Below are 27245 nucleotides of genomic sequence, written 5' to 3'. Positions count from 1 at the left end.
CAGCATTGTGAATCAGCCTTTTAACTCCTAGGCCAAATGCCAACCTCTCAGACTTCACCCCACCAAAGGAAAAATATTTAACATTTCAAGTATATAAATACATATACTATGTAAACATACATCTAACTGAAATGAAACTATATGGGAATAATATTAGGTCATACAACATGCGATACACTGTAACCTTCCTTTTTCTATTCTTCCTTAAGTTTTAAATGCTGATCACAATTAAATAAATTTTTATGTTTCACTAATAACTCAAGGCCTACAGTTTTAGATTCATTGATCTATTTTAATCCTTTTATGTGATAGAGTAGGAAATCGAAGTCAAGAAAGGTGAAGTATTTGGCCAAGGTCACACTGCTATTACTTAGTGCTACAGTCTGTACTAGAACCAGGGAGTAAAAATGCTCCAACTAAGCTAATTATTAATAATGAACACTTTCCTTGCAAAACAATGTGCCTGTGCTGTGAAAGGTGCACGCAGTTACAAAAACATGTCGATTTTTAAAATTAATGGTGCAAAATTAAAGCCAAAGGAGAACTAAGTAGAGTATTGTCCTCCATCGTTTCAGACATTCATTCCAGTTGCAAATTCAGTTGTCCAGGAACGTAAGCCTTTATACATACACGTATGGGGAGGTCTTTAAAAAGTTTATGGAATAATGTGTATTGCTTAAAAAGCTAGTCATAGACTCAAAATGTTTGCATCAAAATAGAGTTATTTTTTTTAAAGATTTATTTTATTTTTATTGGAAAGGCAGATATACAAAGAGGAGGAGAAACAGTGAAAAAGATCTTCCGTCCAATGGTTCACTCCCCAAGCGGCCGCAACGGCTGGAGCTGAGCCAATCCGAAGCCAGGAGCCTCTTCAGAGTCTCCCATGCGGGTGCAGGGTCCCAAAGCTTTGGGCTGTCCTCCACTGCTTTCCCAGGCCACAGGCAGGGAGCTGGATGGGAAGCGGGGCAGCCGGGGTTAGAACCGGTGCCCATATAGGATCCCGGGCATGCAAGGTGAGGACCTTAACCACTACGCCATCGCGCCGGGCCCAAAATAGAGCTAGTTTTAAAACTCATTTTCCATGTGCTTTTGAAGCACTCCTACATATATTTGTTTTTAGAAATTTTGAGTTATGTCACTAATTTAGCTCCAATTTGCTGGCCAAATGAAACATATTTTCACTGTCATCTTTATTATAACAACAACCAAAAAAAAAAAAATGCCTAAGGCAACAACCCTCCCAGCCTGTAGTTCAGACTGCTGGGTAAAGGATGGGCCAGTAGACACCTTGGCCACCAAAGGGAACCTCTTCCAAGAACGTGAACAAGCAGTGCCAAGTCTCAGAACACTCCACAGCCAAGCTTTCCAACTTCACAAAAACCCTCATTCTTGGATGACACCCCTCAGGGTCTGCATTCTCAGTAACCACTCTTGCCTCTGACCTCCCCACTTCCAGAAGAGCCCAATTTCCATCACCATTGTCTTTAGCAGGATAGCCTTATGTTAAAGCCATCAGAACTCTTGCCCACGCCAAAGGCACAGGTACCTTCTTATCCTATGTATTTTCAGTCTATGGGGAAAAAAAATCTCTCTCTCTCTCTCTGGCCCCCCCAACCTGCTCTCCGCTCTGCAGCAAGGTTGGTTGCACACCTGTACAGAGTATGAAGTGAGAATGCAACGTGCCTGATTTTGCCCAATGTGTTATTTTGTCTCACCAGCCCACGGGTCAGCTGGGGAACGCAGCAATGACCTTTTACAACAATTGGCCTCTGTCTCTTCACTGGCTCCCTACATTTTCCTGGGACCCGTGAAGATCACCTCTGGGGCACCTTTCAGTCTATTCCTGCGAAATGGCAGCAGAACAGAAAATAACACAAACGTCAACAGACAACATTTATGGGTACACGGAGGGGTGGAAACGTAAGCCCTTAGTCTGTGAATGTGAAAATGTCAGAAGTCTTTTCTGAGCATGTTCCAGTTTGAGGTTTAAGAAAAAAACAAACCAGCAGCTTCAAGGTAAACATATGGGCTACACGTACAAGAGCACTGAAAAGCGGGCATGAAAGCCATATATGCCAGATCACCTCTCAAGGGCTTGCCATGTTTGTTTCTGGCTGAATGTCCAGAGCTGGCACAATGGCTCAGTTGGCTTATCTTCCCCTTGCAAGCACCAGAATCCCATAACGGTGCTGGTTTGCACCTCAGCTGCTCTATTTCCCATCCAGCTCCCTGCTTTTGTCCTGGGAAAGCAGTGGAGGATGACCCAAAGCACTGGGACACTGCACCCATATAGGAGACTGGGAGGAGGCTCCTGGCTTTAGAACAGCTCAGCTCCAGCCATTGCAGCCATTTGGGGAGTGAACCATCAGATGGAAAATCTTTTTCACTGTCTTTCCTTTTCTCTGTAAATCTGCTTTTCCCATAAAAATAGTTTTAAAAAATGGAATCCTTTTTGGGGTGATTGGAAAAACAAATCTGAGGTTTTCATTTTAAAATCCATCTTCAAGATTGATGTTTTTCTACTTTGCAAAGACAGGTATTTTAATTGATGTCTGACTATGTTGATTTTGGCATACACACAGGTGACTCTTGTGGTGGGCAAATGTCCACATCCGCGTCCACGGCAAATATGTTCTGTCAGAACCGAATCCATCCGGTGTCAGTCAAGGGACTTGCAATTACAAGCTATCATTTCCATTTGATCATATTGTTGGCTGATTTTCAAAGACAGTTGTAACAATTTCCCTGAAGTGAAGCAGAATCAACCCCCAGAGGAAAACAGAACTCCCAACCTCGCACCAGGGAGGAGGTCAGTCCATGTCACCTTTGTCTCATATCTCCTGTCCTCTTCGATGACGCAGTGGAGGACCTCATAACTTGCTCAGAGACAGGTGGAAACATCCTGCAGAAATGACTGCCTTCCCCGGGGAGGATACCTGCTGGATTTCCTACTGACAGCATCAGCAATTCACTGACATTAACAGGTAGCAAAGACTCAAGTGCCATTTCCAAAAGGGAGGGGTACCTTAGAAAGAATAATGCTGCCCTTTTTTTTGACTTTCATGCTCCAGTTCATCCCCAACAGGTGCACTGAAAACCTATCACCATCACATGAACAAAATAAAGCCTTGAATACCAGTTCCTGGTGAAATGATCTCAATCAGCATGATACTGTGGCTGATACGAACACTCCTTCTCCCCCAGACCGACCTGCGGGTGTTGTTCTTCCAACAAGTCACCCATTTACCAACAGGTTGTGTACGAAGCATTCACTGGCATATTTGGCATTTGGAGTGTAGGCACAAGTTTTATAGGGCGGTTTTTATGAATGCCATGGTGCCAGACCAGCCTGTGGTCACCTCCTTCACTTGTGACTTACTGGTGGAGCTAGGGAAGACGAAGAAGCGTGAGGATTTAACGGATGAAAGCTGGCTTCACGAATATCCCCAAGCAACTTTGGTGCTTTCTTCCACTTCTAGGATGAAGGAAGGGGATGTGGAAGGAGGTAAGGAGAGAAGAAGGGATGGAGAGTGCCATACATCAGCCTAAACCTGAATTTGTATTGTCTCCTGTAAACCTCTCTCCAGGGCTAGGGTGCAAGTGAGGCCCTTGGCAAAGCCAGGGGATGATCCTTTGAACCACGGCCCAAGCAGAAAGCACAAACACTCTGAGTACTTGGGTTTTTTAGAAGGCAACAAAGCTGAGCAGTTACCAGCAGGTGCTGAGGCAAAAGCACCACGGCAAATGGGGGGTCCACTGGAAGAGGTACTGCTCCCAGAATCCAGGCACCAGATCACCCTGTGGGAACTGGAACCACTGGCCCCTGTGTGCTGGGGGCCTGAGCCACACAGGAGCTGCTCAGGACATGGAAGGACAGAGGGACATCGCAACTCCTCTCTCTGCTGTGCAGTTCCTCATTAATATCTTCCATTGGCCAAACCTAGTCAGAAACCTGGATCAGAATGTCCTTGGAAACAGCCCGGGAGCCACTCTCCTGCACTCCCAAAGGGAGCCAGGAAGAGCAAGGAATAGTGGGAAGGTTGGCAAGCCAGGCTTGGCACACTAGCTACCTAACCAAAAAAAAAAAAAAAAAAAAAAAGGAAAAATAATATAAAACAAAAGTTGGGGAGGATGAAGAAGAGAGAAGAACCTAACGTCAACCTTGACAGATTCAACAGAAGGCAGCTGCTTTGTAGCTCTGAGAACAAGGGTCATTTACAGCTTACATGAATAGTCAAATTCTGGTACAATAGAAGCAACATCTGTTTCTGTCTTAAAACACATCATAAGGTAGACCACGACCCTGTAGAGTGGATGGTCCAGAGATGGGCAGGACCATGATGGCTGGCATGGGAACCAGCGAGGAGAGACACCAGGCTGAGAGCGAGACAGACTCCAGGAGCCTGAGGGAAGATGAAGGTGACAGAAGGCACATCTGAAGGCAGCAGAGCTGGGAACACGGGCGAAGCAGCAGAACCACTGGCAGAGAAGCAGAGGTGTGGGGGGCTTTCCTGGTTCCGTCACACCATCACGCTTAAAAGCCAACTGAAGTGTGAGGGAAGGTTCTTGACTCCTCATGAGGCAGGGGCACAGGTGTGCATGCCAGTGACCTTGGGCAGCCCTAGGCTCGGCCAGCAGCCAGTCTCAGGGAGTTTAATGACTAGGTACAAACACAACACAACGTTTGACAGTGAGCAGGGAGAGAAAAACAAGCTGGCAGGATCTGGCTGGAAACAGAGGAAAGAAAAGATAGAGAACACCACCCGAGAACCAAGGTAACAGCCTGTGCCACACAGAACCCATCAGTCTTCCCGCCCCAGCTCCAAGCTGCCCCAGGCGGCATTTCTACAAGCACTGGTTTCACCAAGCGCTTTGAGTGGAGTTTAACCCATGCCAGGTGCTCTGTGCATAGTCACTAAAGGAATGAATGGGCCTAAGTGCAAACCGCGGTATGTGGGGAAACTAGAGCGACCCCTGGGGAAGCCGCAGAAGATGCTCGGCAGTGACGTGGCAGCCCAGTGGTCTACTGGAAAACCCCAGTGGCAGCCAGACCAGTGTGGGCAGCTGCAGCCAGAAAATGAGACGGTTCAGAGTCATAAATAGCCCGGGCCTATGCAAATCGCCACAGCTGCAGCCCGTGGCTGGAGTGTGTGCTCAGCAAACATCATTCCTGACCTTAAATCCTTCAAGCTGTGCCCCTGCTCTCAGGCGGGCAGGAATCGCCATGCAGAGAGGAGACCTACCATGCAGGAGCAGTGCAGCCGTGCATTAATGGTTTTCTAGGGCTACTCGCAACCAGCCTCATGGTTCGAGCATTCTCGTCTATCCCAACCACTGACCTGGTTTCAAAAAGACATTAAGAATGCAGTGATATGTAAAGTTGTTAGCTAATGCATAACATTGCTCATGGAACAATTTTTCATGTGACTATCTTTTTCTATCTTTTTTTTCTTCAATTACTATTATTATTTGAAAGGCATGGAGACAGTCCAATGGAGATCTAGCTGCTGGTTCACTCCTCAGATACAACAACCAAAGCTAGACCAGGTTTCAGCCAGGGACCAGGAACCCAGCCCAGGTTGGGGAGCAGGAAGCCAAGTCCTTGGGCTGTCACTGCTGCCTCCTGGGGTACACATTCGCAGGAAGACGGGATCGGAAGAGGAGCAGGGACTTGGTCCCAGGCACAATGGCCTTCCAAAGGGTGCCTTAACAGCTGCCCCAGACACCCACAGCTACCTCACCATCTAAGTGCGCTCAGTCTTGCCCTGGAGAGGGATGCGTTAACATGCAAGATGTGTGGCCTCCTCCAAACCTGTTAGCAGGACCAGAAGAAGCGAGGGACCCTTAACAAAGAAGACAGTAAAGAGACAGTGCTACTTGCTAGTCAGCATTTGGGAAGGAGAAAAGAAAAACAAAACCACAGCTTATTTTCATTTGTCCCAACTTTCCTTTCCTGGAGCAGGACTCCAGCCCGATGCCTGTATGATGTAGACACTCAAATATTTGTTGAATGAAACGAGTTCATCACAAAAGCTACAGCCATTTGTTGAAATATTGAAACAATTTCTAAAATGCAGGGTGTATCAAAACGTGGCTGTTATGCTTACTTATTTATTGGTTCTTCACCTTCTGCCAAAACCCATCTTAAGCCACCTATTAGAACACACACAGCAAAATAGGGGCTGCAGTGTTGAGTTTCCTGGGACAGCCGCAGGAACACACCATGCATGGCGCAGCTTTTGCATAGGTATTTATTCCCACCTCCTTCTTCCCCACCCTGAATACACATACAGTTCACGGAGCTGTAAGTCCAAGATCAAGGCCTTGGTACAGTGTGGGGTGTTCTTCTGAAGGAGCTGAGGAAAGATCTGTCCCAGGCATGTTTTCCAGGAAACTCGGCCTGTGTGTGGTGCGTTCCCAGGATGCACAACTCCAGCACAATCTCATCAGGATTGACGCCAGTTCTCAATGATTCTGTTTCCAACCTAAGACCACATGCTGTGGGACTTGCAGGGATTTCAACACGCCAATTTTGTGGGGACATAACTCAACCCACAAGAAAAACAAACAAGCAAATTGAGGTAAAACATGGAGGTGGGGATGCCTCTCCAGCAAACTGGACAGACACATCTGTCTGCTCACTCTCTCACCACCTTGCTCCAGCACACATGCGTAACAGACACGACGTGATTCACCCACACGCTGAAGGAGACAGTCAGGAGATGGAGGTAACTGACACAGCAGAGACAGAGAATGTTACAGCTCAGCCCCACCAACTTCAGGCCCCTTCACTTCACAGATGCCAAGGCACTCTGCCATGGGAGATACCGGATGACTGGGGAGGCTGAGATCAGGGAGGGCACTGACTCACTGGACAAGGGCATAGGTTTCACTGTCGGTGTTCACCCCACAGTCAGGTGATAAAATTTTTCCAAACTGCCTCCTAAAAGAATGTAGGAGACAGTTTCGGAGGGAGTGAATGGAGAGACCCCACCAGAGGACACCAGCTTTATCAAGGGGGATAGGGGAAGCGATGGGCTCCAGGCGAGGATATGAAATGAAGCCTACAGACCCAACATGATGGTTCACAGGTCAATCGTCTTCCTGCAAGCGTCAGCATACCATATGGCTGCTCCACTTCTGATCCAGCTCCTTGCTTATGGTTGGAGCAAGCAATGGATGATGACTCAGTCCTTGGGACCCTGCAACTGTGTGGAAGACCTGGAAGAAGCTCCTGGATTCTGGCTTCAGATCGTCTCAGATCCAGCTGTTGTGGCCATTTGGGCAGTGAAGCAGCAGATGGTAGATCTTTCTCTCTTGTCTCTCTGTCATCTGCCTTTCAAATGAAAATAAATTTTTTAACAATGAAGCCTATGGGTGGCCTTAAGTCCTTCACCTACCAGGTCTTGGAATGTCACAAACACGAATACAAAGGCAGAAGTATAGAAGATTCTACACTAGAAACCCAAACAGCACCAGCAAGAAGAGCCTAAGATAATTATATGTCAGGTTCCCCCGACAAACGGTGGTCTCCCTACGTGGTCATCCTAACAACTCCTGAGATTCAAGAGCTCTTACTGTGTTTACAGGACTTCAAGTGAACTTATAGCATCTCAGTGTGACATATGGAGAGGGGCAACTACTCCCTTGAGAACAATGACCTAAAATGGGAATGAAATGAAGGGACCAGGAGGGGAAAAGATAATGAAAGAAACTAAAGGACATTTTCTTTTCAAATCTGATCATTAATATCAGAGAGATAAGAAAGACTGGAATGTGGTCAAATAAAAGGGCAATTAGAGATGATGAAAGACCTCATAACAATTCAAAATAGGATCACAGATTAGAATTCATTCAGGACATTAGAAAATAGACAGGAAGGAGAATACGATGTCCAAGGGTTAGAAGAGAGGAGAAAGAAAGTTAACATGAGAAGGATGATATCTGAGTAATAGCGGTTGCAAAAACGGAGATAAAAGAAATGGTGAGGGCAAAATAGTGCCCCTCTTAGCCCAGCATGACTTGGGAGAGATACCCACTCATGACCTTTGCTCCAGTTTTATGTTTACCAGTAGTTAAGGGCTTGATCATTTGTGAATTTCCCGACATAAAGTCATGTTTGATTAGTCAACAGTGGCATGCGAATTTGCCTTGATTTCCTAGGAGCCACAACAGAGGCAGGAGGGACAAGAGCAGGAGGCAGAGCATAGAAGCCCTGCTACATTGCACTTACACAGTGCATATCACATCCTTTGGAACAAACTGGTCTACATGGGTCCTGCTCAGTGGCTAAATCCTTGCCTTGCACCACCAGAATCCAATAAGGGTGCCAGTTCATGTCCCGGAGGCTCCACTTCCCATCCAGCTCCCTGCTTGTGGCCTGGGAAAGCAGTAGAGGACGGCCCAAAGCCTTGGGACCCTGTACCCATTTGGGAGACCCAGAAGAAGCTCAAGGTTCCCAGCTACAATTGGGCTCAGCTCCAGTTGTTGCAGTCACTTGGGGATTGAACCAGCAGATGGAAGATCTTTCTGTCTCACCTTTTCTCTGTAAATCTGCCTAATAAAAGAAAATAATCTTTTAAAAATAAATGGTCCACATGCAGAAGTGCTTCCCCAAGTTCTGTGACTCCAGGAGAGAGTTGTGGGAACCCCAGTATACTGAGGGATCTGACAGCCTCACCAGGCAGACAGCGGCTAGGAAGGGAATTTACTGGGAACTCCCAGCTGGTGTCATGGCTACAGCAATGATGGCTGGCTTGCTAGTGGTAGAAAGTGCCAGCAGCAGTCCATGTTGTGTGTAGTGAGGGAAACTGAGTCTTGAGCTCTGTTTTCTGTTCATTTGGCGTCAGTTGATTGCAGTGTCCAGTGAAGACTATTTTGAGACTGACTGTTTGATTTCACTTTCAATTGCTGGCAGTGTTTCCACTGCAGGTAAAGAGAGATCAATTCCCTTTTGTAGCCAGGTCCCTTTGTTTGGGGGGAAATTACCAAAATTATTCCCTTATTGACACACCTGCAGACTAGTAAGATCCACCGGCTGTTCCTAGAAACCCCTGGGAGATGCCATTAACTTGAACACACTTAGGGAAAGTGGTGTGTTTAGTAAGGGAAATTGGGTTTATTTTATATAATACTGTGCCCTTAGAGGCTTGTTTTCTTTCTTAATTCCTTTTATATGGGTTTAGTCTATGCCATCTTTGAAAGTGAGTCCTGGGGATACCTGGGGGAAGTATGTGCCTTTTGTACTGCTATTTGTTGCTAGGAGAGAGAAAACTGGATTTGTCGGGAACCTGAAAAATTAGGACCTCCTCTGTAGATTGGAAAGTGTCCCAAACTTGGCTGGAAAGTTAAGGGACATGCATTCAGTGTTTTTTAAAAGGACCACTTTGGAGAAAATTATCATCACTAATTGGGACTTCCTTGTTTCCAGTTGACAACACCCAGGCAAAAACTACAGGTGCGGAGCTGCCTTCTCCCACTGTCACCTATGACAGCAGCCAAGTCACCCCTTCCCAGGGCAAACTCAGGCAAAAAAATTTTTTTTTTCCATAAGTGTAAGGAGCACTTAGAAATTTTTTTACTGGGTGAAAAAAAAATTACAATAATCTACCCAGATCATGAAATGCCATGCAGGTGTTAAAAAGAACGGCAGAAGGTATATATGTACTGGCATGGTAGTCAAATATGATAAGTGGGGAAAATCAGTTATCGAACACTTATCTAAGTGAATCCAATTTTGTGTGTGTCTTGTTCATTGGCTAACAAATATTTATTAATCATCTCAACGCATTAGGAGTACAACAGTGGGCTAAACAAAAACTCTGCTATTCTCATGCAATGTATTTCATTGTCGACAGAAGGAAACAACACATAGACAAATTCAGTTCATGAGTAAAAACAGAGCAGGTTCAGGAGACACATAGTGATGTTTTAGAGGTGCTAATGTAGATCCAATAGCCAGAGACCTTTCTTGTTGGGTACCACTGGTCTTAAGACTACCGAATACCCACATGTATAAGCCTGTATTGCTCCTGCTGTGTCTGTTAGGGTTATGTATGCAGCCAACTACAGTGGCTTAAAATGCTGTGTCTTTCCTTGTCTCACATGAAAAGAAACTAAATACCTTCTCTCGTTCAGACCACTGTTCTCTGAGATGATATCTACCACTTTAGGAGCCACACCTGAACTTGAATTAAGACTAAGAGAAAAAGAAAAATACAAAAAGGCATGGATAATTTTTTAAACCAGAAGGGTGACAGCATTCCCACAAGGCCTTCCTCTAGTAGACTTCTGCTAGCCTAGCTTTGGCCAATATTGAGTCATATGACAGATTATAGCTGTAAGGGGGCCCACACAATTCGGGTTTCCATTTGGGTTCTTGCTGCCTGAATGCAGCCATGGGTACAGAGCCAGGTACCTGGCAGTGGCCGCCCCATGAGTTCACTGCAGACTAAAGAATGAATACAAAATAGTTAACTGGGCTTATCTCTGAGATCAGTATTTCAAGTGGGTACATAATCTCCTTTTGTGGCCTTTTGTATTGAGAGCTCACCATCTGTCTGTTTTAGAAATCCATAACCTTCAGTCCCACTCCACACCTCCTGAATCAAAAGCTCTAGGACTACCAATCTGTAAATTGCCTAGTTGTCCAGGAGATTCGGAGGCTTGGGGAGGGTTGAGGACAGGTATTTGGTGTAGCAATTAAGACACCACACTCCATATCAGAGTGTTAAGGTCAGAGTTCCTGTCCTACTGATTCCAGCTTCCATCCTGTGGACAGCAAGTGACGGTGCAAGTGCCTGATCTCTCACAGCCACGTGAGAGACCCACACAGAGTTCCCACCGCCTCACTTTGGCTTGGCCCAGCCCTGGCTAGAGAACTTCAATAGATGGAAGCTTTCCCCAGTTCTCTCTCTCTCTTTCTCTATCTCTCTGTCTTTCAAATAAATAAATATTTTTAACTCAGCAAAAGGAGAAAGAAAAGACATTTGCATTTTGAGAGGAGAAAATGATGACAGCTGAAGGCTCTCATTCAAGGTTGCAAGTGTTTTTTGTGGCACAGCTATAGATAAACCTAATTAATGAAGTGTCAACTGTTTCCTCCTTTTGAAACATTAGCATCTATTCAGCCCTTAAGTAGTAAAAGCTCCTGAAAGCAAAATTCAGAACAAGGACAAAAGAAAAAAAAAAAATCCACCTTGTGTTCTAATGGATTCTTCTGCATCCTTTTTGGGTGTCATCTCCCAGATACACAAAGACTCAACTAGGATATCATAAGCATGGATGAAGCATTCCTAATCTCAGGATCTGAAAGCTGAAATACTCCCCAAACCTACAGGGTCCTCAACACCGATCATCTGCACAGGTGACAAATTCCGTAACATGAAAATTATTACCAAAATACCTTACAAAATTAGCACCAACAGTCAAAAGAAGCTACCATCAAACTAAAGGTTTGAGACATTTATGGCACATTAAGGAGTTGCATGCTCAGACTCGGGTTCCATCCCCAAGGTATTTCATTCTGCACTTATTCCAAATCTGAAGATATTCCAAAATCTGAAGTATTTGCAATTAGAAACCCTTTTCTGGTCCCCTAGTTTTCAGGCCAGGAAGACCCAACCGTTCTTTCTTTAAAAGAGAAAGAAAGTGGCGGCTGAGGACTTGAAACTGCTTCTTTATCCTTCTAAACACAGAGGGTGCAGCTAAGAGGAAGGTGGTGGGGACAAAGGCATGATGTCACTAATTTTAAGGCATTGCCATGATGGCAAAGTTTGTCTTCCAGCACCAAGAGACAGTTTGTTGGTGCTGCACAAACACTAGAACTACTATATTTTCTTTTTTTATATATATTTATTTATTTTTATTGGAAAGGCAGATGTACAGAGAGGAGGAGGAGAGAGAGAGGAAGACCTTCCCATCTGATGGTTCACTTCCCAAGCGGCCGCAACAGTTGGAACTGAGTTGATCCGAAGCCAGGAGCCTCTTCCGGGTCTCCCATGCGGGTGCAGGGTCTCAAAACTTTGGGCCATCCTCCACTGCTTTCCCAGGCCACAAGCAGGGAGCTGGATGGGAAGTGGAGCAGCCAGGACTCGAACCAATGAGATGTCAGTGCTTGAAAGTGGACGATTAGCTTTTTGAGCCACTATGCCAGCTCATATATATATATATTTATATTTAAAAGAAAATATATATATTTATATTTAAAAGAAAATATAGGGCCCTGCGTGATAGCCTAGCGGTTAAAGTCCTTGCCTTGAACGTGCCGGGTTCCCATATGGGTGCCAGTTCTAATCCCTGCAGCTCCACTTCCCATCCAGCTCCCTACTTGTGGCTTAGGAAAGCAATGGAGGACAGCCCAGTCTTGGGACCCTGCAACTACATGGAAGACCTAGAAGCTTCTGCTTCTGCCTCTGGATCAGCTCAGCTGTGGTCCTTTGCAGCCAGCCAATTGGAGAATGAAGCAGCGGACAGAAGATCTTTCTGTTTCTCCTTCACTCTGTAAATCTGCCTTTCCAATGAAAATATATAAATATTTGAAATGATAATGATAATTCCTTTCACCTTAGTTGGCTGTGGAGTTACAATGAGATATCATGTGTGCTGGAAAGAAGGCTTGGCATGTGGCTAGATCACTTGGAAATATCAACCATGTTACTCTGATTTCTGCTTAGTTATTTCAGTTAGAAATATTACTTTTTAACAAATAATATTTACTCTATTTAAATACACATGTAATACTTCATACAATGCAGGTTAAAATTTGTTCATTTAAATTTTAAATTTTGGGCCCGGCGGCGTGGCCTAGCGGCTAAAGTCCTTGCCTTGAACGCCCTGGGATCCCATATGGGCGCCGGTTCTAATCCCGGCAGCTCCACTTCCCATCCAGCTCCCTGCTTGTGGCCTGGGAAAGCAGTTGAGGACGGCCCAATGCATTGGGACCCTGCACCCGCATGGGAGACCCGGAAGAGGTTCCTGGTTCCTGGCATCGGATCGGCGCGCATCGGCCCGTTGTGGCTCACTTGGGGAGTGAATCATCGGATGGAAGATCTTCCTCTCTATCTCTCCTCCTCTGTGTATATCTGGCTGTAATAAAATGAATAAATCTTTAAAAAAAATTTTTTTAAATTTTTATTTACTTATTTTATTATATTTACTTGAGAAGCGAAAAGAGATTCTCTAACTTCTGGTTCACTCCTTTGGCCAGAGGAATCTGGGACTCCACCCAGATCTCGCAGGTGACTGGCAGGGACCCAAGACCTGCTGCCTCCTGGGGTCTGCAGTAGAAGCAAGTGGGATGTGGGAGCGGAGCTGGGTTTCAAACCCAGGCCTTTTGACCTAAGAAGCCAAACACCCTCCCCTAAAGGTGAATTTGTTAAGATATGCCCTCGCTTGGGGCTGTTGAGCCGGGCATAGACTATTGCCACTCACCCCTTTTCCTGACAGAGCTGAGGAAATCTGAGGCTCAAGCCAGAGAACATCTACCCTGGGCCAATGGAAGAAGCCAAAAAAGAAAGAAAAGTCTGTTGCGACAGACACACCCTACAGTGACCCTCAGCAAGTCACACCCACACAGAACCCTGGGAAGAACTTTCGACTACTACAGGTGACTCCCAGAATGACAGGGAGAGTGAGAGCAGGAGAGATCAGCCGCTCCATCAGAAGTCAGAGAGTTCTGCTGTGAGCCTGTGGGAAGCAAACTGCTAGACTCTAAGTTGCCTACAGAGAAGATCCCAGGGCCAGGCAGGGTGGGAGCCTCCAGCTGTCAGCTGGCCAGAAGCCAGGGTCTTCAGCTCTGCAGCTACAAGGAAGAGAATTCTGCCAGCTTCTTTTGCAAATGCAATCTAGCCAAACACCAATGGCAGCCTTCTGGGATGACCAGGGGACCTAACAAGGTAATGAACTCCCAATGTCAGGAACTAGGAGATAATCAGGGTGTATTTGAAGTTGCTAAATCTGTGGAAATTTGTTACACAGGTATTGGAAACACACACCTGCCTTCAGCTGTAGTTCTTAATGTGGGTTGAACCATGACACTGCCCTCCCCCCAAAAAAGAAAAGATGTGAAAACCCCAACCTGGAATACCTGCAAATAGGTGATCTTATCGCATACGATCAGGGTAGACCCTGATCTAATTTGAGTGCTATCCTTATGAGAAGGGGACAGTCAGACACACAGATAGAAGATGATGGGTGATACGGGGGAATGGCACCTAGAGATCTGAGAAGCAGGAGCAGGACAGCACAGCGCCTTCCTCCTAGCACACAGAAGGAACCATCGCCTTGGTCTGGGCCCACTAGCCTGTGAAACAGCGCATTTCTCCTGTTGAAGTCACTTGGTTGGCAGCATGCTGTCCCAGCGGCCCTACTACACAGACACAAGTTGCTTTCTGCCATGGATGGAGAAAGACCAAAAAGGAGAGTAACAACCATTCATCCACCCGTCCATTCATGCACTCCCCCAACAGACGCAGCGCTGTGGCTTTGCTATGGCATGAGGGTTCAGGCATCAGAGGGGGAGTCCCTGGGGAGCCCCAAAGTTCATGGGAAGGAGGCACTGCAAGCACAACACGGTTTCTACGTGCCGCTGGAACCAAGGAGGCACGGGGCATGTGGGACTCTGGGAGGAGCAGTGACTTTCATTTGGGGGGAAAGAAGGAAGACTCCCCCCGCCCCAGAGGAGGATCATGGATGAGGGAGAGGCGGAGGGGACAGGTAGTCTAAACACAGGCAGTCGCGGGTAACATAGGTGGCCGTAAATGAGTAGAGATGTGCAGTTGCCAGTGGCCGTGGGTGTTTGTACTGGAGACTCTAGCCTGCATCCTGAAAGCCTGGGGCAGGTGGCCCGGGGGCCTCCGACAGGATCCTATACTGGCGGGATGATGATGGAGGGTCCTGATTCATCGACTTGCAGAGAATGGCAAGGGAGACTCAGCAGGCATAACCAACAGAACTGGATGCAGGCTAGAGTCGGGATGTAGCAGAGAAGAGAGGAAAAGAGAAGTGGGAGTGCGTCTGCATTTCTCCTGGGGACCGGGTGAGAGGCAGGACCCGTCTCCACATCAGGGAGTATGGGAAGAGGCACAGACTGGAGGGAACGGAGATGAGTTGCACCCCAGTCACTATCCCTCGTCTCCCTTGCTAAGAGGACTCCAGTATGATTCATCTTGCCTGCAAGGGGCCATCATTTCAGCAGAATGACCCTTCCCCACACGTGGGCAGTCCATCTTCTTAGGCCTAGCCCCATACTGCCCAAAAGAGTAGCTAATGCTCCCATGAGCCATGGCTAATTCCAACTGAGATATGCTGTGAATGTAAAATATAGATCAAGATGTCACAGGATAGGGGGAGTGATGGGGACATTGATAATCTGGCCTATTGGTTCTGCGGTGAAATAACATCTTCAATCTATTACAACCAGTGGATTGCATTTTTAGAACTAATAGCACCTGTTTGTTCTACTTTTCCTAATTGTAATACCATCTACATGCCAAAAATGTACACAAATATTAAGATGAATGGTTTTTTTTGTTTGAAGATTACTTTCATAATCGATTAAAAATTTAAGAACAAAACATGCCTTGTACTTGAGAGTCCTCTTGAGTACCATTCTTCCCCATCTGATTTTTTTTTCTTAATGTAGAGAAGAAGAGTACATGGTTTCTTACCTGGTATGATCCAAAGAAGCAGTATTTTACAGCAATACAAATGATATAATATCCACACAATTTTTATGCTATATGTACTAAATAGCACAATTAAGAGAAAACATGTAGTGTTTGTCTTTTGAAGCCTGGCTAATTTCACTTGGTATACTAAACTTATACCCATTTTGTTGCAAATGACAGGATCTCATTCTTTTTGTATGGTTGATGCTTCTTCTTTTTAATGTGACTGCTAGAACACTGATAGTATATGTCTGGCTCACATTACGTTTTTCTTAGAGAGCACAGGTTGCAGCCAATTGCGGAAGTGCCATTCTCTTATCATAACTTCCTGTAGATGAACGGGAAGAAGCCAGTTCCCCGTCTGCCAACCTTCCATCCACATTGAACGTGGTCATTGCTGCCTTTGACAGTGGTGTTCTGTGGCTTCACGGGGAAGGCATCTTGATGCCATAATCACAGTCTACTTCACTTGTGGAACCAGTGTTAAGAATCAGAATTTCACAGCTTTTTTCTCTGGTACTTGATTATACATCAATATGAAAATGTTAGTGTTCATACTTTTGACATAGCAGTCAACGACTCTATTTGTCTGTCTTCCTGGAGGTGTAAATAAAAATGAGAGGCACTAGGAATTCTGGTCAATGCTTGAGGCACATAAGTAAGGCAAGGAACAAGGAAGAAAGCTTGGAAATTTGTGAGTGTGAAAGCAACAGACAGGGAAGGTGTGGGACAGTGTTGATGCTGAGAGAGACCATTGGGCCATTGGACCAGCCCCATCCCTTAAGCAGGAAATGACAGACCCAGAAAGCTATCCCTGACTCCTCCCTCCCTTCCTCCGCCTGCCCCCTGCACCCCTCCCACTCTCACTGCTTCCTTTCCTCTCACTCTTCCTTCCACAAGTGGCCATGGACCATCTGCAGCCACACACAAGGCTATGGGGATGGGACGTTCCTCCTGTCCCTTCCCCCCCATGGGACTCTCAACACCAGTCGATACTGAGTCAAGACCAGGCCCAAGTCAGGGGCACTTGGCCTTCATTTTTTTTTTCTGTAAGATTTTTAAAAAATTTTTATTGAAAGGCAGATATACAAACAGGAGGAGAGACAGAGAGGAAGATCTTCCATCCACTGATTCACACCCCAAGTAGTTGCAACAGCCTGTGCTGAGCCAATCCAAAGCCAGGAGCCTGGAATTTCATCCAGGTCTCCCACACGGGTGTAGGAATCTAAGGCTTTGGGCCGTCCTCAATTGATTTCCCAGGCCACAAGCAGGGAGCTGGATGGAAAGTGAAGCAGCCACCGGGATTAGAACCAGCGCTCATATGGGATCCCAGCACATGCAAGGCAAGGACTTTAACCACTAGGCTACTTACTGGGCCCTTGGCCTTCATTCTTACTTTGTTTTGGCTTTTCCTGTGAAATTACCACCTCTATCTATCCCAACAGGAATCAGGACTGCTCTATGATGCGCTGCTTTATGTCTGTGCTTGTGAGATTTGGTCATGACTGGATTAAATAAACAAAGCAGTTTTTTTGTTCCTATTCTAGAAAAGTCTCCCATTCTCTCCTTCCCTCCCTCCCTCCTTTCTTTTCCTTCCTTCCTTCATTCCTTCCTTCCTTTCTTCCTTCCTTCCTTATCTCTCACTTCCCTGAGCTGACATTTCTTGGAATCATAGGCCAAATAGAACCACTACAACCTTGGGATTCAATGGATGGGTGCCACCCACTGGCCTTTTTAATCTCACTCCTCTGTGGCGTGGATCTGAAATGCTCTCCTCCTCTAGAGAAAAAGGAAACAGGATACTTTTGCCCCCTTTGCCTCTTCTAGAGCCTGGGCACACTCAAGTTAGAATAGCTGAAGAGTGAAAGCTCCAACACTAGAATGACACACAAACTCAAACCAAGAGGAAGGGCAGCTGTGGGGTGGGAGTAACTCTTCCCTAGCACCCCTCCCCTCCTGACCTCAGAAGCCCAAGTACCCACTCCCTGAGTCCCAGCTCCAACCAGTGAGGCAGGTGTTCAACTTGCGCACTGCAAACCTGGCCCGGAAGCAATGCTAGCAAACCAAGAGGGCTGGCCAGGGCAGGCACAGTTGAGGCAGGATTGGAAGGAGCAAATGGGGATAAGAGAGAATGAGTTCAGGAGAAAGAGCTTTCCTTCCAGTATTGGAGGTTGGCTGGAGTTGCGGGGGAACCTCTGGGGTCCTTTGGAGTGCCTCCTTGACGTACCACCCTATGCTCCCAGCAAAGCCTGTTGACTTTCAAATGTCTTCCCAATATAGCAGCATCTTCCTGCCACCCTTGTCCAATGCACCATCATCTCCTGTTAAGGCCACGATTTCTAAGATGACCTTCCAGCTTTCATTCCATGCTCTTTAAACTGTATTTTCCATCAAGCGGTCAGAATGCTCTATGGAAACCATACCTCAAATGGTCAACATCCCCAGCGGCCTTCCTACGACACCAACAGCACCTGTGTTGGGGCCTCCAAGTTCCTCCCTGACCGTGTCACCACCTGGTCTCTTGCTCACTAAAAACAGCCACTCTGACCTTCCCTCTGTTATTTGCACATCCCAACGTGCTCTTGCCCTAACATCTTTGTGGTTGCTATCGCTTCTCTCTGGAATGTTCTCCCTCCAATTCCAGCCATAGCTGTGTCCTCAGTCTCCAGGTTAAACTCATCCAGGTGGCCGATTATGGTCACCTGGCCCCAGCTTGACTTTTTTTTTTTTTGTATTTTTGTACTGCTCTTCATGATTTGAAGTTATCATGCTGAGTCTTTTTGTTTTCAACACATTTTATGGCGGTACAGAATCTGTTTTTCCAACAAGACTGAAAGCTCTTGGATAACGTCTGCTTTGTGCCTCTTTGGTCTGGGGGCTGCATCATGTGTGGAGCTGGGAACAGAGGGAATGACTAGTGTATTGTTCACTGGATGAATCAGTCAATGCAGGAATAAGTGGCGAGTGATCCCACGAGTTCAGAATGAAGGAAGCAGGTGCAGCCAGGGGGACCTGGGACTCGGTTCCTACCCATATGACAACCTCAAGCAGACTCTGCCGCAGGTGCACTTGCCAAGCCCAGACCCTTTCTCATTTCACATGAAAAAAGAGGAGAAACCATGAACTTCAGCAAAAACTAAACAATTCAACCAGATTTTTGCTTAAGATTTTGCAATAGGAAGACAAGGTCATATTTCTCACCAAAGTATTTTCTGTCCTTGTCATCTCACAAGTACCAAATCATGCAACTTTATGAGTCACCATGGCCTCTTGGTTCCAGAAAATGGTCTCAGAGGAGTCAAATGCCATGTAAAAGCTGTAATGGATTTCAGTTTACTCCGAAAGTTCTGAAAGTTTTTTTTTTTCTTTGTAGTGATTTTCGAGCATGCTTGCTAGCAAACGTATGGATTTACTGAGGCATGGCCCAGTGTCCTAGAATGTCAGCAGCTGTGGAAGGGTTCTTGGGGCACAAGGAGACAGGGAGCAACTGCTGCACTTGGAACAAACTGGGTCAAGTCCCTCAGTACCCAAAGAGGAACGAAGCTCTCGATGCTCCATGTTGCACGGCGCAAAAGGCTGCCTTGGGCGGTAAGACCCCCACATCCCATCCTTGAATCGCCACCCAGGTTGGTCTCCCTGCTCTGGCACACCTGACTCCAGCTGTCTGCCAACACAGACTTGCATTTCCAGCTTCCCGTTGGAGCCTGACCAGCCTGTACCATGGCAGGCATTGAGGGAGTGAACTAACTGAGGGAAGTCATCTCTATGCTTGTCTCCCTACCTCTCAAATAAATGTAAAACTAAAATCTTAAAACTTAAACCACAAAAGGCTGTAATGGGTTTTCTTTCTCTAAAGCCATAGCACTTCATCGGAAGAAAACTCTGTATTTATGCTTTAAATAATCTCAGACAGCTGACACATATCTTTAATTCATGCAAAATAGGATAATGGCATGTACTTTGTGTTTTGTTTCCGTTTTGAAGAGAACAGGGCAGCTAATTCACAATGATTAATGCTTGGATTGATAAAAGTCGCTGGCAAGGATCTTGGAAGAATTTGCACATTTTATCTCATTATTTTCCACACACAATAACTGGCCAGACAGGTTGGGTTCTATACTGACCTCCTCTCCTTGAAATACTTCCAACTGGGCAGGTGCCAGAAAAACTTTGATTGGAGCTACCCTGACAACCATGGGTTAAGCCTCTGCCTGCAGTGTCAGCATGTCCCTTTCAGAACACTGGTTTGAGTCCCAGCTGCTCTACTTCTAACAGACCTGAGAAAGTCATGGGAGGTGGCTCAATGACCTGGGCCCCTGCTAGCCTCATGAGAAATCAGAATGGAATATCTGCTCTTGGCTTTGACCTGGCCCAGTCCACGCCCTCGTGGTCATTTTCTGTCTCTCCATCTCTGTAGCTCTGTCTTTGAAGTAAACAAATCTGCTTTAAAAATGCTAATCAAGGGCCCAGCGGCATGGCCTAGCTGCTCCACTTCCCATCCAGCTCCCTGCTTGTGGCCTGGGAAAGCAGTCGAGGACGGCCCAAAGCTTTGGGACCCTGCACCAGTGCGTGGGAGACCTGGAAGAGGTTCCTGGTTCCCAGCATCGGATTGGCGCGCACCGGCCCATTGCGGCTCACTTGGGGAGTGAAACATCGGATGGAAGATCTTCCTCTCTGTCTCTCCTCCTCTCTGTATATCCGGCTTTCCAATAATAATAAATCTTTTAAAAAAAATGCTAATCAGATTCCTACCAGGATCCCCAGAGGTCAGATGGTCAAGATAGCTGGGTGCAGCTTCTTCCGCCTTCTCACAGATACACAGGCACACACCGCCTGCGGAGGTTGGGGTGGGATTCCGGTTCTTATTGCCACTCCTTGTATGACGACAAAGTAGACTTCGCACACTCCTCTGCTTTTCCTTCATCCAGCCAATTGGCACAGAGCCACCAGATCAGCACTGACGTCTCTCTCCTCACCTGTGACAACAGCAAGCCTCACCAAACATTCCACTGTGTAAATATTTAATATTTCACTCCACCACGCCCCTTTAGTTGGACATCCCTTTGTCTTTTCCCTCTGTTCTTTTTCTTTTCCTGCCACAAACCACACTGCAGAAACAGACATTTGGTAAAGCATGGAAGACACCACTTGGCTTAGAAGATAAGGTTTTGAATGCTTTCACTGTTAAAAAAAAAAAATGTTAAATTCTTTAAAGAATATATTTACCCTGATTGGAAATTACACAAAGTGTATGTGTAACAGAACATCAGGCTATACCCCATAAACTCACACGTTTCTGTGTCTGTTAAAAGTTTCTTTTTGTTTCAAAATAGATCTAAATAATATAATAAAAAATAAATCAGTTCATATAAGTAGTAATAATTTAAAAAAAAAATAAGATACCTCTTGGGACACCCAGATGGCTGGATTCAAGACCCAGTCCCTCTTCAGGATACAGCGTCCTGGTAGAGTGCAGTTTGAAAGATAACACGTGCTGACTTAAGTACCCTGAGTCCCTGTAACCCCCATGAGAGATCCAGACCGCAGCCCTGGCTCCTGACAGTGGCCTGGCCCAGCCCCAGTCATTACAGGAATTTTGGGAGTGAAATGGTAAAAGGAAGACCTCTCTCCCTCTCTGTGTTCCTTTCAACCAAATAAAAATAAATACATTACAAATTGAAAAAAGGCACATCCTGCCAGCAGCGTTCTGATAACAGCCTTTCCCACTGAACCAATGGCTCCTGCACTTGCTTCCCAAGTTTAGATGTTTGCAGCCTCATTCTCCTGGGGATGATTGGAGCTAACTTAATAAAGAATAGGAATCTCTTGGAGCAACGGACTCTCCTTTTGCGCGTGTTTTTGCATGGAGTGAGCTGAGTGCCGACGGATCGCATGCCAGCTCTGCGTCTCTGGCTGCAGCTGCTCCTTGCTGGAGGCAGGAAGTGCTGTCCTGCAGGTCTTTGATCATCCCCTGCCTGGTCTTTCCGCTGGGAATGTTTTCTGCATCTGCAGGCCCTGCATGTAACCAGCCTGTGAACTCTCCCTGAATGCTCTGCCTCCCAAACCACCTCGGAAATGGGGTCCTGGGGAAAACCACAACCTACCGATTCACCTGCAAAGGTGAAACTCCAGTCAATGTGCATGTGTTGGATGCATGATGTTTCAGTTATTATCTTACACAATACACTTATTGCACTATTACTCGGATATATTTGAACTAACACTAAATGTGGCTTTATCTGAAATTCACATTTAGCTGGCACTTTTTTGTAATAGAAAAAAATGTGTCGCCCTCCCTCTCTACCAATCCAGAATTTGTGTGTGTGTCACTATTGAGTCATACAGCCAAGGAATTGCCCTTCCTCTCTCTGCTTCTTCTTCCCACTCCCTTAAGATACCAAGGGACACCCAGGCCCTAAAAGGCATGCTTCAGCTCTGAGCCCTCTGGTGTTACTTTGAAGCCGTTACCTCCACCCTTCTGGGTTTAGAGAAGGAGAGACAGAAAAATTTTCTATTCGTTGGCTTACTCGTTGAATATTTGCAATAGCCAGAGCTGAGATCATATGAAGCCAGGAGCCAGAGCCTCTTCAGGTATCCCACATAGGTGCAGGGTCCCAAGGACTTGGGCCATCCTCTGCTGTTTTCCAAGACCACAAGCAGGGAGCTGGTTAGGAAGTGGAGCTGCTAGAATATAAACCAGTACCCATATGGGATGCCAGTGTTTGCAAGCAGAGAATTAACCAGTTGAGCCTTAGTTCTGGCCCTCTCCTCTCCCAACTTGACTAGGAATAGCAATCTACTCCCTAATGTGAGTCTGATCTTTCTAGACCTTTCCAGAACTTTCTACAGACTTTCACCTTTCCCAGCATCCCTCCCAGATCCTGCCCTACCTGTGTCATGGCTCCAGGCTGCAAGTGCAGGACAACAGATCCTGCACTTCTATACACTTTGCCTAACTGTCTGATATCATAAACCGCTAGCTTTTAAGGCAAGCATGGTGCTTGCCCCAGGGAAACTCAAACTGCTTGACGAGAGGCAGTCATGGCAGGAGTCCTGTGCTGTCAATGACTGTGTTGTTTTGGATCACAGTGCTCACATACCAAATGACCAAAGACAACAAAACTACAACAATTCTAAAATGTGTCTATTTTCACTGTAGAGAAACCATAGAAGATAGTATTTGATCCTAAATATAAATAGGTGCTTTCTTATTAAAAGATTTCTTTATTTATTATTTGAAAAGCAGTTAGAGAGAGACCTTCCATTCACTGGTTTATTCCCCACATGACTACAATAGTCAGGACTGGCCCAAGCAGAAGCCAGGAGCCAGGAGCTTCCTCAGTGTCTCCCACATGAGTGACAGGGGCCCAAGCACGTAAAGCCCTCCTCCACTGCTTTCCCAGGCACAACAGCAGGAAGCTGGATGACAATTGGAACAGCAGGGGCTCAAACCAGTGATCATATGGACTGCCAGCAGTCCAAGCAGTGGCCTTATGTGTTACACCACAGTCCCTGCCCCCTTTTCCTTATTTAACATTTTTTAAATTTGAAAGTCAGAGTTACAAAGACAGAGAATGTGCTTTAAAAAAAAATAACCAGGCAAGATGTATAAATACACATGAACAGAAAGCAGAATAGAATCCGAGAGAGAGAGCTAAATGTGTTTCAAATTCAGAAAGTTTTAAAGATATCATCACTCATGTCCATGAGGGATTTTATGGCTTTTAATAACACTCAGTATATAAAATAGAAGTTCCATAGTGAGAACCTGGAAGGACCAGAGCAGTGAAACGCTCCAACTCCTTGAGGCTGGAAACTTCCAAACCATCAGCCATTTGTCTTTCATTTACACACAGGAAACTGCTCAGAAACATACAGACATTCATGCCACACAACGGGAGTGGGAAACACATTTGGGACAGGAACCACAGAGTCAAACTACCGAAAGGTCATGAAGATAACCAAATCCAGTGCTTTGGAAAGGTGTGTTCCCTGGGCCCCAACTGGACCACTAAACTCAAGACTCTGGCCACAGCAAAATCATAGGATGGATGGTCCAACCTTGGAATGCATGTATCAGAATGCCCAGATACACACAGGGACATGACAGCCAGTTCATCTAGGCCAGCAGAGTGCCACGTCAGAGGATGGAAGGCAGAACAGGTTGAACAAGTCTTTTGGCCAAGCTTTGGCAGCAAGTGTCTGGGCAAGGGGGTGCACTGGAGTGGACTTTGTCAGCCAATGGAGCTTGAAAGATTTTCTCAACCTTGGAACAAAAACAAAACCAACAACGTCTCAGAAATATCAAAACCCTTAGAACATTGTTCTCCGTTTCGGGGTTTCTAGGATAACATTAAGTAGCTATCTCTCACCCCCAGATGCTGATGTAGCTTGGCAGCCGGGAGAGGCCCTCCTCTTCTCTCCTCTTCTACAGCAGAGAGGGAGAGATACAGAAGAAAATGAAAAAAAATGAGAAGCATTTGGCCCACTCACCTTTCCTAATGCCTCGACCCTCCCCACCCTAATCAGTGGTTCACATGGACATTCATATGTGAACAACATCAAAAGTAAAATAATTTTTTTAAAATGTGTTTCCATGACCTACCATAAGCATGCTCACAGGACAGCGCTCACTCCTGCTCTTTTCTATTTTGTGTCTTCGTGTGGACTTACTATTTTTATTTAAAGATTTATTTATTTATTTAAAAGACAAAGTTATAGAGAAAGATCTTCCATCTGCTGGTTCATTCCCCCAAATGACTACAACAGCCAGGACTGGGTGGGGCCTAGAACTCACTAGAACTCCAGGGACCTAGAACTCCTTGCATACACTGGGATCCCATATGGGTGCCGGCCGTATCCCAGCTGCTCCTCTTCCTTTCTAGTTCCCTTCCTGCTTGTGGCCTGGGAAAGCAGTAGAGGACGGCCAAAGCCTTGGGATCCTGTACCAGCTCCTGGCTTCAGATCAAGCTCAGCTCCATTGCAGCCACTTGGGGAGTGAATCAACAGACAGAAGATCTTACTCTGTCTTTCCTTCTTTCTCTAAATCTGGCTTTCCAATAAAAATAAATAAATATTTGAGAAAAAAAATAGCATGCATATGAGATCCTGGATCACAGGTGGTTGCTTTCCCAGCTGTGCCACCATGCCAGCCTTGTCACCTACATGTTACAGAAGAGAAAGATAAGCCCCCAGAGAAGAGGGAATTGAGTCCACGCAGTGTTGAACAATGGCCCCTACAGTGATGGGTAACATCAGGTGTCAATGTGGCTAGACCACAATCCCTGGACATTTATTCAAGCATGTCTGGACGTTGGGGTGTAGGTACTTTCTAGATGAGATTTACATTGAAATAAGTAGATGTTGGGTCAAGCAGACTATCCTCCACAGTGTGGGTGAGCCTTAGCCAATCAGCTGAAGGTCTTACGAAAAAGGGTGAGCAGTCAGAGGAACAGAGCATTTTCCATGGACTGCCTTTGAATTTAAAATACAATACTGGCCCTTGGCTCTTTAGCCCGCTGGTCTACCCTACAAACTGGACTTGTCTGCTCTGCGACCAGTGACAGGTGTTCTTATAAGAGATGGAGAAGACCACAGACATCCAAAGACCCATGATGACCAAGGTGGGGATGAGGGAAAGGCAGCTGCAAACCAAGGAAGGTCCAGGACTGTCAGGAACCACAGGGAACATGCTTTCACCCAAGGCCTCCACAAGGGAACATCCGTGAGAATAGCATATAGGAAAGACCAGTCTTGGGCAGTAATGCCACAGCCTCTACCCTCTGACCGTCTCATGAAGCTCTGGGCAGCCCAACAGTCTGACAGCCACTGTACCAGACCAGCCCAACATGCTGCGGATGCTTCACCTGTTAAGGACAAAGCACACTCAAGACCCGTTCACTTGGACCAGCCCTCATTGCTTTTTGCTCTGACTCATTCTTTCGCATCTTACTATGCTTGTCACTCCTTAACCCTCCTCCTGGTGACACACGCAAAGCCAAAACACCTTTATCCTAAACTTTGCCCCATTCTAATCAGACTTACACTCTACACCCTTTGATAGCAGATCTCAGAACTGTCCGACTAGCCCCTTGTGAGACACTCCTAAGTCTCTGGCGAAGTGACACTTTGCCTTGATATGGGAGCTAACAAACTCAACTTCATCAGACCACAGGTTATTCTGATGGCCTTTCAGCAAAGTCAGAAGCTGATACCCAAGATGGTTTACATGGAGAAAGCATAATGAAAGCCCTCATGACACAATAAAGGGCAGGATTACTGGAATACAAAAAGGGTAGTGAGGCAGGAAGGTAAGGGGTGGTAATGACTTCTAACTCTTCCAGGAAGATTTAGAAGCCATTACCACCCCTGGGGCTGAAAGAGAGGAGATGGGAAACTGTCACTGGAACCCAGCAAGGGTGGGATCTATGCAGCCATGGGCCACCCAGGAAAAGCTGTCTTCATGGAGGTCCACGCCCATCGTCAGAAATAGGAGACAACAGGGAATTGGATGCCCTCGGAGGCCGAGTACTCTGAGGTCACCCACCCCCAACCGGAGCTTCCGCAGGGGATGGAAGAAGTCCAAACACTACCGCGCAGAAACCAGCGTCATCAGAAAGACAACCAGAAGCCCTGAGCGGTCCGCAGAAACAGAAGAACAATAAATGTCCTTCGGGATCAGGGAGGAGAGCTTTCTCTGGTCCGAGCCTGGCTCCACCTCTGGACCCCCGCCCTCCCTCGCAATGACCATCGGGATCGCTTCGAAAACCCCTCACAGCAAACAATCATACAAACTAAAAAAAAAAACCCTAAAATAAATAGACAAACAACAGAAAGTAGAGCTTGAAATCTGACAGGAAAGAGCTGGCATGGATTGGTTCATGCCTCGCTGGGTGGGACACAAAGATTAGTTACTCCTCACCGTGGTGTTGAGGATTTTCCTGCACCCCCCCCGCAAAAAAAATGTTCTGCACCTTAAATGTCGACAAATATCTTGTTAGAGTTACAAGCCAGTCTAGATTATCCTAAAATCTGCCAAGATCAATAAAATTATACTTCAACACAACAAATGGCTAAATACTAAAATGAAATAGACACGAGACAGCTGAATGGTACCTTATAGCCATTTTAAGGTATATAGCAGCCGGTCCTGTATATAAACTAAAATTGAAATGTCAATGAGTTAATCATAGGTTGTGGTTAGGACTTGCTTTTTTTTTTTTTTTAACGTACTGGTTACTCAAAACCATGTCAATTCCATAATATTGCAAATTGCTGTTGATGTTATATTGGGACTCTTAATTGACTGGGATGATATTCTACCAGCTCTAACTTCAGACCAGAAATGGTCTCTCCAAGAAACTGTTCAACCCATCTGAACAATAAGTAGCTAGACTCTATGCTTGGTATACGTTTGCAAGGAAAGAATCTTGATTGAATTTGAACTGTAATACTGCATCAAGGTGGAGGAATCCACCGGGGGGAGGGGAGGGGTAGGGGTGGGTGGATTCCCAGAGCCTATGAAACTGTCACATAATGCAAAATAATTAAAAAAAAAAAAAAAGAAAGAAAGAACTA

This window comes from Ochotona princeps, chromosome 20, assembly GCF_030435755.1.
Source record: "Ochotona princeps isolate mOchPri1 chromosome 20, mOchPri1.hap1, whole genome shotgun sequence".
In the NCBI taxonomy this organism is placed as follows: domain Eukaryota; kingdom Metazoa; phylum Chordata; class Mammalia; order Lagomorpha; family Ochotonidae; genus Ochotona; species Ochotona princeps.
This window is presented reverse-complemented; position numbering follows the sequence as displayed.